The following is a 12,641-nucleotide window of genomic DNA, read 5'->3' on the forward strand; positions in this document are numbered from 1 at the left end:
CCTTCTGGACTCCCAAATGCTAGACAGTATGAGGGGAAAGATGGGAGATGCGGAGGATGATGGCAAAGGGGAAAGGGAAGATTCTTTGTCCTTAATTTTATGGGTCTTTCAGGCTGGGGCAGACTGTGTTCAGAGGGGACACAAATTAGTGCCCTGGTAACAAGGGCAATGGTTGACTGCTCCTTCCAGCCTGCCATCCCTCAGAGTGAGTCTGGGGGAGGCAGGACAAAGAAGGTACCAGCATTTCCTAGCTGGCAGTCAGCAGGCTGGGACATAGAAAAGGATCTTCCAACTCCCTCAAAAGGATGAGGACTTGGGTTCTACTAGATAGCAAGAGTGAGATCCACTAAGCTGAAAAGTCCTGGCACTGGACTCTCTTCTCCCAAGTACAAGGTTTGTAATTTCTGAAGTCACACATTATTGGAGTTATATACATGTTTTTGTAAAACAAACTTAAAGCATGAAACTCATCACAGCTAGATTGTGAACAGTGGCTTCTGTCTTTCCTGGAACTGGCAATCATCTCCCAAATTGAGACCTCCAAGCTTTCCTGGGAACTTTAGCCACTCTGAAAATGCTGACTGAGGCTGGGTCAGTTAACAGGGGCGACCTGTCTGTTTGCAGGCCTGTGAAACCCAAGCAGTATACCACCTAGAGAGAAAATAAAGGAATGTGGGGCTCTGCAGAATGAAATTAGCTGAAGAATCTTTAGAGAAACATGAGTGTGATGTGTGAGGGAAGTAAGGACGTGACCAAAGTAACGCGTTTGCTTTTCCTGGCTGACTGACAGGCTTTGGTAGGGGATGGATAAATTTACCACCTGGTTGCAGAGACCGGAGCCTCAGGCAGAGACATGGGGGTGGGGGCTGCTCAGGAGAATAGGAAGGCAAAAAGAGGCAGATACAAAAAAGTTCTATTTTCTGGGCACACAATTCTTTGTCACATATATATTACATATGTAAATACAAGCTTATTTAGTTTAAACTTATTTTGGATAGATGTACATTTAAGTTCAGTCATTCATTCACTCAACAAATAATCACTCTCTACCATGTGCAGGGCATTTTACTTTTAAGTAAAGCTAAATTATATTAAGCTCTCCTCCGTAAAAATGTGTGTCTGAGTACAAATTCATTCCAGCGAACTCTGACTTGGCATCATGGCAGGTTTGTCAGACTGTCAGCTCTGAACAGTGATGCGGCTCAGACTTCAGGATACTCACACTTTGGTACATTGCCAGAGGAGATAACGAGTCTGCTGGCACTCTAGGAGTTCACACTTTTCCTCCTGTGCAGTTGTGGAAGTTGGGGAGCGACAGCCTTGAGCTCTAACTTCCAGTCCTACTACCGAAATGCCGAGAAGCAAGACTATGCTAATTCCCTTTTAAATAATGCTTTCTATTCCTAAGGCCTGTTCTCCTTCCAAGAGTGTTTTAAGGAGATGGAGAATCACAAACCCTTCAAGGAAAGTATTTATTTTCAATGCATATGTCAGAGAGAAGCTAAGATTGATATAGGGCAATTTCAAAGGTGGCATAGTTCAATAGCATGCACACAGACACATGTGCACATAAATACACACATTACTATACAAATTCATTTACACAGAATTTAATTACACCTACACAAAAAGCAGAGAGGAGAGTATGTTCAGTTTTCCCTATTTCCCAAATTTAGAAATTCTACAAATAGGCTCAAAATATCACTTAGCTTTTTAACAGTCATTTTCATGTGCCCTTACCAATATATCTGCTTTATCAGTGCATGACCAGCCCAGCAACAATATCCTGGACATGTAGCAGCAAATGCACAAGCAGCGTGTGGCTTCATGGCATAGTCAATGATAATCAGATCTGTATCTAATGCCCAGACCCTCTGAGACCTACCAGAGCTGGTCAAGGAGGCTCAGCAGCCTTGGCATAGGCATTTGCATATTCAAGAATATTTTTGAGTAGTGAGTTTAAATTCTAAAATCCAGGCCAAGCAGATACCAATATAAGAATTAGGTCCAGAAGTGCTGTTTTTTGGAGAGTATGTGTGACAAAGGGGTGGGAGAGGAAGGTAAAACGACCCAAAAGATGGAAAAGCCATCCACAAGCTATGGTGGAAAATAATACCAATGGAGGAATTGGGGGTAACAGCGAGGTGAGGGCTGAACGCCACCAAATTCGTCCAGATGCGGCTGCGTTCAAGCGCACCCCGCGCCAACGGCCAAGGCGGGTGCAATTCTTTCAACGCAAAGGCAGTGAAGAGAAGGCACTGCGAACCGGAGCCTTTTCTTTTACGGATTCAAAGAACAGTATAAACTGCATGCGACCTTGCTAGTTGCTCATTCTCCTTAGCTGCGTCTAGTGAAGTAAACAACGGAGAAAATCATCCAGCACTATCAAGCTGCAAACATTTTCACTTTCGCCTTAAACAAATGAAGCAAACGGCTTTTCCTTCTCGCAGCATCGCTCTTATTTTTCCATCTATATTTTGGAAATGAAACCTCAAAATGAAACGCGCACAATCATTTGCACCGCACCTGTACAGGTGAGATGCGCTCACACCGTGCGGCATTGGATCGCTAAATTACAGAGGCGGGCGGCTACCATCCAGCGGCAGCCCTGGCCGCGAGCTTCCCTCCCCGGCCCGGGTTCAACAGCAGGGCACGAAGTGGTGCGGACCAGTGGGGGAGCCCCCGAGTCGGCCAGCGGACCCGAGACGCCCAAATGCGCCGAAGCTGGGCGGGAAAAGGAGTCTAGCTGCCCGCGGCTCTGGCGCAGGAAGCGGGCTGTGCAAATGCACCCATCTCCGCCCTGCGCTTTCTACACGTCGCATTAGAGAGTAGGGGCTTCTTCCTCAGGCCCGGTCCCCACACAGCGAATACCACGAACTACATGCGTCACTCCGGCGCGTCCGCGATATTCCGACGCACATCAGGGTGCTGCCTTTGCCCCAGGCGGGAAGCCGCCGCGCGGAGCTCGGAGCTCGCCTAAGGCTACAAGAGGAAAAGAAAGAAAAAACGGGAAAGGGGGTAGAGCGGCGGAGTTCAGCTCCTGGGCAGGGGCCTCTGGGAAGCCAGCTCTGCGTCCAATTGCTCCTCTCGATCCCAACAACTAGCCCGGACATCCGCTTCCCCGCATTTCACAGGCTCGGGGACACAGAGCCTTGTGACCCCTTGCGAGGTTTCCGAGGGGGCTCGTCCCCGTCCAACCCAGCAAGCTCTAACTCCCCACGTGAGAGGGCTCGAGGGCGTGTACGGCAGCCGGCGAGGGGGCAAAAAGGCGCCCTCGCCTTATTAATAGGGGCTGGAGAGGAAGAAGGGCTTGAGGCGCCTCATCCACCCTAACTTGGGTGTTGCCCTTTTCGCCGTCTTCTGGATGTTAAAAAAGCAGGCAGTTTTGAGCTTTAAGGTTTTTTCTTTTCTATTTTTGTAAAGCAACGTCTTCTCCCTTCTTTCCAACGAGGGCCGGTGCTGCAGGGCACAACTTCCGGAGAAATGGGCCCCTGCAGTCAGTTCTGCGGCCCGGGGCTTATCACCCAGTAGGTGCAGCACAGACCGACATGGGGTCTAGGGCCTGAGGACTCCGAAATGGCCTCGAGGATAAGGCGGAGGCCAAGCCCTCCAAGAGCCCATTTGCTCTGAGTCCCCTGCTTGACGTTTTCTCCCTCAGGAAACTTCCCCTCGTCCTGACTTTTGAGGGTGCTCCCTCTTTTGCACGATGGACCTATGGGTGGAGAAGGTAAAGCCTTGAGGAAGTTCGGCCTCCCTGTCTTGTAAACCCAGAATCCCCACCGCTGTCTTGGAGAGCAAGGATCTGGCTGTTTTACTTTACACTCTCACAGCTCGCGTGCCCCTCGGCACTCGCGCCGGGCTGCCGCAACACCCCTGCATACGAAGGGACAAACTCCTCTAGGCCCAGCGCTCCTGCCCTCCCGGGACTCCGGAGGTGGAGGCTGCGCTTGGCTTCCTTTTCACGCAGGACTTGACTCGATCACCTAAGGGCTGAGGTGCTTTTAATGCTAAGACATTAACCACTGAGTCAGCAACCAGTAGGCTGGAGCTCTGACTGCGAAGGATGCAACCGGCTAGCCTGGACCCAGCTCGCCCCAGTGCATCACTGCCCAGCTATGGTGGGAGACGGGCGGCCTAGGTCAGCTCAATGTCCTGGATGCCAGCTGCGGATGACAAGATTCCCGCCGCTGGGAAAGTCCCCGGAGCGAACCAAGGAGCGCACACATTCTTGAGGGAGAGCTTGTAACTCTTGTGGCCAAAGCTAGACTTCAGCGGCAGGCCTAGAGCCGGATCCGACGTTTCCACTGTTCGGTGGTTCTGTTCGAGTCAGCGAGCTCCTTAAGAGGTCCACGCCCCCGTCCCATTGCCAACAAGTCCGGTGTATTATAGATGACAGCTGGGGGTGTCAGAACTAGAGAAGTTAGCAACGGCCTCGTGCCATGGAGCACGGAGGCGGGGACGTGTGTGTGCATACGCGTGGGGTCTCCGTAAATTCCTGGAATCTCGGGAATCCCAGGCCTCTGGCTGTCGCCATCCTCACTGCAGCCGTTAGCATTGCAGGATCCGCTGTCTGTGGCCTTCACCCCATGGCCTCAGCTTCTGAGGCTTTCTATTTCAAAGACTCAAAGGAAAAATTCTGTTACTATTCTCATGTTATCTAACGGCTGACTGAGGAAGGTGTAAGGCTTAGTTTCCAGACTGCCTTCCCTCCCGCCCCTTTTACTCAATCCTTAACCTCAGAAAAAGAAACTCAGCACATCTCGAAAAAAAAGCAAAATGATATTCGCTGCAGAGGAAACTTAACAGTCACAAGACTGCCCCCAGGTGATGGTTTTCAGCAATAACATTTCTGGACAACTGGTCGCTTGACCTCTCTTTTGAACTAATGTCATCTGTGGTAGAAAAGTTATGGAATCCAAACGTTTACCTTAATCCCCCAAGAAAAGAAGAAATGGCGCTGAGAAACTTCCTTCCCACGGACGCTGAGAAATTGTTCAATTTGTCTTTCCAGCCTCACTACCATTAACATTTGATAACTGTACTTTCAAAATCAAACTCTCCCCTCCCCAGGGGGCAAACAGACTTGCTTCCACGCATACCCACCGCACCCCTCCCTTTACCCTTCTTTCTTGTTTCCTCCTTCTGAAACAATAGCATGGGCTGCTGGAGTCAGTCTGATGATACAATCCTTTAGGCATTCCTGAGCAGACCAAAGGCCAAACTATCAAAGAGTTCAGCATATTCTTTTTTTTTTTAAAGCTGTTTACTATTCAGGAAATTTGGTAATTATTTTTTTTCTCCATGTAGTGGTATTACCCTCTTCCTTTTGATATTAGATCCTCTTTGGGCCCCCAGCTTTATGCTGTAGAGAAAGGAGAAAGATGAAGGGGATGAATTCTGCATCAGAATGTAATTTTCCTTATGTCATCATTGCTGCTAAAGAACAGCTGAGGGCTTCCAAAAGAACAGGAACCCCCAGAGCAGACAGAGTCCTCATGTTTCTACCAGCAGAAGAGAATGCCAATGTCATTTTTTCTTTCACACCAGGAACTTGTTTTCTTCATACCTCCCTCTGCCAAAATACTTTTAGTACTTTTATAGTAGGATTCAAAGGGCACATCAGTAGGGGAAAGGGAAGATGTGACTATGGGGAGAAAATAAGTTCCCAGCCTGGGGCAAATTACCTATGAAGCCAAAATCAGATAAAGGGAGAAATAAAGTGGGAGAAACCCATTTACTGCTTACAAGCAGTCGTCCACTTCTGTTCACCCATGTTTCTAGCTTGCCCAGCTGCAAAAAGGGACCCTACCAAACCTCTCTGGTCCAGATATACCCTTGCTTTCCCCACCCTTGTAATCACCTATTGATATGGAGATGGATACTTCTCTCCACCCCTTGGAAACACCTATTGATATGGAGATGAACTAAGGCCAGGTGAGAGATTCTGGAAATATTGCAATTGTACCCACAGAAGATACCCAATTTTTTAAAAAACTGATTTGTTTAGAAGGCATCACAATGAATCATGTTTTTTCAGGGGTATTATTGATCAATATTAATATTAGTATCCTTGACATGTTATCACATTTCCAAGATTTCACTGTGCCCAGCATAGTGCCTTGCTTATTACAGATGGCACTCAATAAATATTTGTTGAATGAATGGATAAGCTGTTTGATAAATAAGGCAAAGGAGCACATAAGGGATTGGATATTTAACTACATTTTCCTAAAAACTCCTCCATGGGCAGGATTCTACAGGAATTTTCTCCAGAATTGGAAGTGCCAACAGGCACCATTTTTCTTACCTTCCTTCTACCTAGCTGGCCAGGCCAGGCAGGTTCCCCTTCTGACACTCTCCATCTATTTTGATAGCCTTGCTCCAGTGTTCCCTTGCAGATGCACCCCAGCAGGCATCCCTCCAAGGTGGCTCCCACCCTGCCAAACATGTAGGCAGCCTTGGCTGAGACTGGCTCCCCATCCCTCAGGCAGTTCCGCATTTGGCAAGTGTCCTCTCCTGAGAAGAACACCCCTCTCCAACCTCCCAAGCAGGTTTTGCCCTGGGGGTCTAGCCCCACTCACCAGTGACCCCACAGTAGTCACAGCCCAGCTACAATAGGAGAACACAGTCCACATAGGACACTCTTGGAATGCCTGACTCTAGTGACCAGGAGAGATTGTGCTGCTGCACCCTACAGGATACCTTCTACATAATGCCACTCCTTCAAGACGAGGAGATGTAGCTGATTGCATAATACTTAGAAACAAACACAGAGATTTAGAAAAATGAGGAGACAAGAGGACTATGTTCTAAATGAATGAACAAGATATAACCAGAAAAAGAACTAAGTGAAATGGACATAAGCAATCCATCTGATAAAGAGTTCAAAGTAAAAGTGTTCACTGGTTTTGGAAGAAGAATGGATAAACACATAACTTTAACAAAAATATAGAAAATATGAAGAATTGGAACTGAAGAATACAATGAGTGAAATGAAAGATGCATTTGAGGGACTCAGCAGCAGATTAGAAGATGCAGAAGAATGGATCAGTGATCTAGAAGACAGAGTAGTGGAAGTCACACAAGCTGAACATCAAACAGAAAAATAATTTTTAAAAATGAGGATAGTTTATATCTGGGACACCATAAAGTATACTAACATTCACATTATAGGGGTCCCAGAGGGAGAAGAGAGAGAGAGGGACAGAAAACTTATTTGAAGAAATAATAGCTGAAAACTTCTCTAGCCTCGGGAAGGACACAGCCATCCAGGTCTGGGAAGTATAGAGAGCCTGAAACAAGATGAACCCAACGAGGGCTACACCAAGACACATGATAATTAAAATGTCAAAACTAAAGAGAGACTCTAGCAGCAAGAGAAAAACAACCAGTTATGTACAAGGAAACACCCATAAGACTATCAGCTGATTTTTCAGCAGAAACTTTGTAGGCCAGAAGAGAGTGGCATGATATATTCAAAGTACTGAAAGGAAAAACCCTCATCCAAGAATATCCAGGAAGGTTATTATACAAAACTAAAGGGCAGGGAGTTTTCCAGACAAACAAAAGACAAAGAAGTTATCACCATTAAACCACTCTTATAAGAAATGTCAAAGGGACTTCTTTAAGCAAAAGAGAAAAGGCCATAACTGGAAGTAAGAAAATTATGAAAGCAAATGTCAATGGTGAAAGCCAACGTATAGTAAAGGCAATAGATCAACCACTTTAACACGAGTATGAAGGTTAAAAGACAAAAGTAGTAAAATCAACTATATCTACAACAATTAGTTAAGGGATACACAAATGAAAAGACGTAAAATAAGATATCAAACACATAAAACATGGGGAAGGAGGGTGAAAATACAGTGCCCTTAGCATGTGCTCAAACTTAAGTGACTATCAACCTAAAATAGCTTGCTATGTACATTGAGTGTTATATATGAACCTATGGTAACAACAAACCAAAAACCTATAATAGATCCACAAAAAATGATGAGAGGGGAATCCGACATAACAGTAAAAAAGTTGTGAAATTAAGAGAAAAGAGCAAGAGAAAAAAGGAACAGAGAAGATATAAAGACAACTGGGAAACAATAATGGCAATAAACACATACCTATCAATAGCTACTTTCAATGTAAATGGACTAAATGTTCCCATCAAGATATAGGGTAACTGATGGATTAAAAAAACAAGATACAGCTATATATTGCCTACGAAAGACTCATTTCAGACCTAAAGACACAGAAAGACTGAAAGTGATGGAATGGAAAAAGAAATTCCATGCAAATGGAAATGAAAAGAAAGGCAGGGTAGCAATACTTGTATCAGACAAAATAGACTTTAAAACAAAGACTACAACAAGAGACAAAGTAAGGCATTACATAATGATAAAGGGATTGATCTAATAAGAGGATAAAGCACCCAACATAGGAACATCTAAATATATAAAACAAATATGAATAGACCTAAAGGGAGAAATTGACAGAAATGCAATAAAAGTAGAGGACTTTAACACCCCACTTACATCAATGGATAGCTCATCCAGACAAAAATCAATAAGGAAATAATGGCCTTAATGGACACATTAGACCAGATGGATTTAACAGATATATACAGAACATTCCATTAAAAAGAAGAGAATACACAATTATTTTCAGGTTCACATGGAACATTCTCCAAGATGGATCACATGCTAGGCTACAAAACAGGTCTCAAGAAATTTAAGACTGAAATCATATTAAGCATCTTTTCCAATCACAACAGTATGAAACTAGAACTGGAAAAGAAATGAAAAAACCCACATTTGGAGACCAAACAACCTGCTACTAAACAGCCAAAGGGTCATTAAGAAATCAAATAGGAAATAAAAAATGCCTGAAGATAAATAAGAATAGAAACACAACAGTTCAAAAATTTTGAGATGCGGCAAAAACAGTCGAAGAATGAAGTTTATAGCAATATAGGCCCACTTCAAGAAATATGAAAATTTCAAACAATCTAACCTTACACTTGATGGAGCAAGAAAAAGAACAAAGCCCAAAGTTAGTAGAAAGAAGGAAATAATAAAGAGCAGAACAGAAATAAATAGAGACAAAAAAAAATTGACAAGATCAATGAAACTAAGAGCTGGTTCTTTGAACAGATAAACAAAATTGATAAACCTTTAACCAGGCTCATCAAGAAAAAAGAGAGGACCAAAATAATAAAGTCAGAAATGAAGGAGGAAAAGTTACAACTGACACCACAGAAATACAAAGGATTATAAGAAACTACTATGAAAAATTACATGCCAACAAATTGGATAACCTAAAAGAAATGGATAAATTCCTAGAAGCATATAATCTTCCAAGACTGAATCATGAAGAAATAGAAAATCTAAACAGACTGATTACTAGTAATGAAGTTGAATCAGTAATCAAAAAACTCCCAACAAACAAGTCCAAGACTAGATGGCTTCACAGTGCATTCTACCACCCATATTAAGAAGAGTTAAAACGTATCCTTCTCAAATTATTCAAGAACATTTTTAAATTCATTCTATAAGTCAGGCATTACCTCGATACCAAGATACTATAAAAAAAGAAAATTGCAGGTCTATATCCCTGATGAGCATATGCAAAAAACCTCAATAAAATATTGGCAAACCTTATTCAACAATACATTAAAAGAATGATACACCATGATCAAGCGTGATTTATTCCAGGGATGGAGGATGGTTCAATATTCACAAATCAATCAATGTGATACACCACATTAACTACATGAAAGATGAAAGCCATATGATTATCTCAATAGATGCAGCAAAAGTACTGGACAAAATTCAATATCCATTCATAATACAAATTCTCAATAAAATGGATATAGAAGGAACATACCTCAAATGACAAAGGCCTTATATGACAAACCCAGAGCTAACATTATACTGAATGGTAGAAAGCTGGAAGATTTTCCTCTAAGATCATAAACAAGACAAGGTTGTCCACTCTCACCACTTTATTCACCGTAGTACTGAAAATCCCAACCATAGCAATCAGGCAAAAAAAGACAAAAGATATCCAAATTGAAGGAAGAAATAAAACTGTCACTATCTGTAGATAACATGACATTCTATGTAGAAAACCCTAAATACTCCACCAAAAAAACTATTAGAACTAAAAAATGAATTCATTCAAGTTTCAGGATACAAAATTAACATACAGAAATCTGTTGTGTTTCTATATACTTAACAGTGAACTAACAGAAAGAGAAATTAAGGAAATAGTCCCATACTTAGGAATAAATTAAAGCAAGGATATGAAATTCTATAAAGTATTCTGAAAACTATAAACAACTGATGAAAGAAATTGAAACTGACAGAAATAAGTGGAGAGATACACTGTGCTCATTGATTGGAAGAATTAATATTGTTAAAATGTCTGTGCTACCCAAAACAATCTACAGTCAATGCAATCCCTATCAAAATACAAATGACATTTTCAACAGAACTAGAACAAACAACCCTAAAATTTGTATGGAACCACAGAAGGCCCCCAAATAGCCAAAACAATCTTGAGAAAGAAGGGCAAAGCTGGAGTATCATGTTCCCAGATTTCAAACTATACTACAACAAAACAGCATGGTGCTGGCACAAAAGCACAATGAACCAGAATAGAGAGCCCAGAAATAAAGTCACACTTACATGGTCAGCTATTCTACAGCACAGGAGCCAAGAATTTGCAATGGGGAAAAGACAATCTCTTCAATAAATCGTGTTGGGAAACCTGGACAGCTACATATAAAAGAATGAAACTGGACCACTTTCTCATACCATATTAAAAAATAAATCCCAAATGGATTAAAGATCTAAATGTAAGACCTGAAATTATAAAATCTTAAAAGAAATATAGGTAGTAAACTCTTGGACATTGGTCTTAGCAATATTTTTTTTGTATCTACCTCCTCAGGCAAGGGCAATAAAAGCAAATATAAACAAATGGGACAGCATCAAACTAAACAACTTTTGCATAGCAAAGGAAACTATCAACAAAACAAAAAAGCAACCTACTGAGTGGGAGAAGATCCTTGCAAATGATATATCCAACAAGGGATTAATATCCAAAATATATAAATTATAGAACTTAACACCAAAAAAAAATACCCACAAAAAATATAAGCAATCCAATTGAAAAATGGGCAGAGGACCTAAATACACATTTTTCAGAAGAAGACATACAGATGGCCAGAGGCACAGGAAAACAAGCTCAATATCACTAATCAATAGGGAAATGTGAATCAAAGCCACAGTGAGATATCACCTCACACCAGTCAGAATGGCAGGTATAAAAAAAAAACAACCCAACAAATACCAAGTTTTCACAAGGATGTAGAGAAGAACCCTTGTGTATGGTTGCTGGAAATGCAAATTGGTGCAGTCATTATGGAAGACAGTATGGAGGTTCTTCAAAATTTAAAAATAGAAATACCATATGATCCAACAATTCCACTTTGGGAAGTTTACCCAGAGAAAACATAATCATAAATTCAAAAAGATATATATGCACTTCTACGTTTACTACAGCATTATTTGTTAAAGTCAAGATATGGAAACAATATGTGTCCACCAATAAATAAATGGGTAAAGAAGATGTGATATATATTTAGATAAAATGGAATATTACTCAGCCATAAAAAAGAATGAAATCTTGTATTTGTGACAACATGGATGGACCCAGATGGTCTTATGCTAAGTGAAATAAGACAGAGAAAGATAAATACTGTATATGTGGAATCTAAAACACATAAGAAAGAAAATAAAAAGACTAATAAATACAGAAAAAACACTGGTGGGGGAAGAAATGGGTGAATAGATAAAGAGGAATAAAAGGTACAAAATTCCAGTTATAAAATAAATCAATCATGGGGATATAAAATACACATAGGGAATATAGTCAATAATATTGTAGTAACTTTTCATGGTGACAGATGGTAACTAGACTTATAGTGGTGATCATTTCTTAATGTATATAGATATTGAATCACTGTGTTGTATACCTGAAACTAAACAATATTGTATATCAACTATTTTCAATTAAAAAAATGACACATTTCTTGAGTGAATGTGTCACACAAAGCAAAACTACTTTTACTGGATTGTGAGGAATTGACTATGCTTAGGGGATGTAAGTTTTGTCTGCCTAAGATGTAATAAACGAAGATCAGAGACTCGGTGTTCATACTTTTATTGTATACAATGTTTTGCATATTGCTGGGTGCACTGATCAATCATCTTGGAATATGGTGAAGGGGAAGACTTAAGATGGGAAATGTTAAGAGAAATTATTGTGCAGGCATCCTTTTCATCAATTACAGGTATCCTGTTAGAGGGACAGTAGTGGTCCAAGGGTGGGGAAATTTCTGTTCAGACTTTTCCTTGAGTTGAGACATATGTGTGCTCTCTGTATTTATTAGTCTGTTTTTATTTTCTTTCTTTTGTGATTTAGATTCCACATATGCAGTATTTGTCTTTGTCTTATTTCATTTACCATGAATATTCCCAAATCCTCTCCAGAATCAACATCCTCTCCTTCCCTGCCTTCCCACACTAGGCTATGAAAGCATAGGGAAAGAGATAAGTTGAACTGAAATTGACTCTTCCATGCTA

This window comes from Manis javanica, chromosome 4 (genome assembly GCF_040802235.1).
Source record: "Manis javanica isolate MJ-LG chromosome 4, MJ_LKY, whole genome shotgun sequence".
NCBI classification, from domain to species: domain Eukaryota; kingdom Metazoa; phylum Chordata; class Mammalia; order Pholidota; family Manidae; genus Manis; species Manis javanica.